Source organism: Cynara cardunculus (assembly GCF_001531365.2).
Source record: "Cynara cardunculus var. scolymus isolate 2C chromosome LG 5, CcrdV1, whole genome shotgun sequence".
Classification (NCBI taxonomy): Eukaryota; Viridiplantae; Streptophyta; class Magnoliopsida; order Asterales; family Asteraceae; genus Cynara; species Cynara cardunculus.
The window spans coordinates 6,505,412-6,506,933 of NC_037532.1; positions in this window are offsets into that span (position 1 = coordinate 6,505,412).

The window sequence follows — 1,522 nt, forward strand, 5'->3', positions numbered from 1 at the left end:
AAATCCAATATTTATAATATATATATATATATATATATCATATTGAAATTTTATTAATTAATATATTATATTATTTAATTTTTTTATCTATTGCTTTTAACATGAGATAACAATCTTGCATATAAATAGTACTAACTCCGAGAATATAATCGTATCCTTGTTGGCTAAATCCTATAAGTCATAGGAGTTTAAAACCTCTGATTCTTGTATTTTGCTATCAAATCTAATTTCATACCGTTCATTACGTATTCCATACGAATAGTTGTCAAACGGCGAATTTTGAAAAATGAAAAACACTGATCAACTATTCCTTGATTGTCAAAAGACTTGTTGTAATATAAATCGTTTGAACACAAACGATTGCAATTCCTGCTCGATAAATTATTAGACGTGAAATGACGTTAATAAGATTTTTGTGATCCGGAAATTGGTTGATGATTCCATGTATTTGTTATTATTCAACTTTTGATCGTAATACTTAAACATCTATTTGGACGTCTGGTTCGTAGGATTCCAACTGAACCTGAAGGAATTTAAATGATCAATTCCTTTGACAAAACTTCCATTCCAACATTTGTTTTACATATAGAATGATATTAAATTCCACATATTCTATCATTCATGGATTTGAGCTATGTTTGACAAAATAGCTTAGAAAAAATAGTTGATAACTGATGAATAAATTATGTTTGACAAAAACTAACTGATAAATATGTAAAATTATCAAAAAAGATATCTTGAAAAATTAATCAATTACAATATTTTATAATATAATTAAAACAAATAAAACAAAATAGTAAAGAAAAATTAAAATAATATAATATATTAATTAAAAGACTTTTAAATTGATATTATATATATATATATATATATTATAAATCTTGGATTTGTTAAAACAAATTTAAAAAAAAGAAAATCTACATTAATTCATGATTTTAAATAGGGAAATGAAGTATTTGTTCTCTATATTGCATCAACAAATTTTTCATTTTGTTCCCTAAAATAGAGAACTATAGAAAAAACTCTAAATATAGAGAATTATATAAGAGCATCTTCAACAACTTCTTTACATTAGAAAAAAACGAGTTTTTGTCTCTAAAATGCTCCAACAATTTTGCTATCTTGTTCTTCAAAAATAAAGAATCATGGAGAAACCTCTAAATATAGAGACTTCTCTAAAAACTTGATACTGCTAGAAAAAAATTATTATTTTATTCAATTCCACCAATAGATTGAGTTATTATTTTTTTATAATTGAAAAAAAGTGTATTAGGATGATAACTTAGAAAATATTATAATAATATAATTTAAGTTAAAATCTCTAAATTAGAATATTTGTTGGAGATAAATGTAATTTATTTTAGAAATTTTATGTTTTTTGGTTCTTCATTTTACAAAAATTATAGAAAAACTGTTGAACATACTCTGAAAATTTCACCAGAGCAGAAAGAAATATATTTTTATTTTTATGAAATGTAAAATATTTTAATAAATATTCAAAATTTTTAAAATATAAAATCTG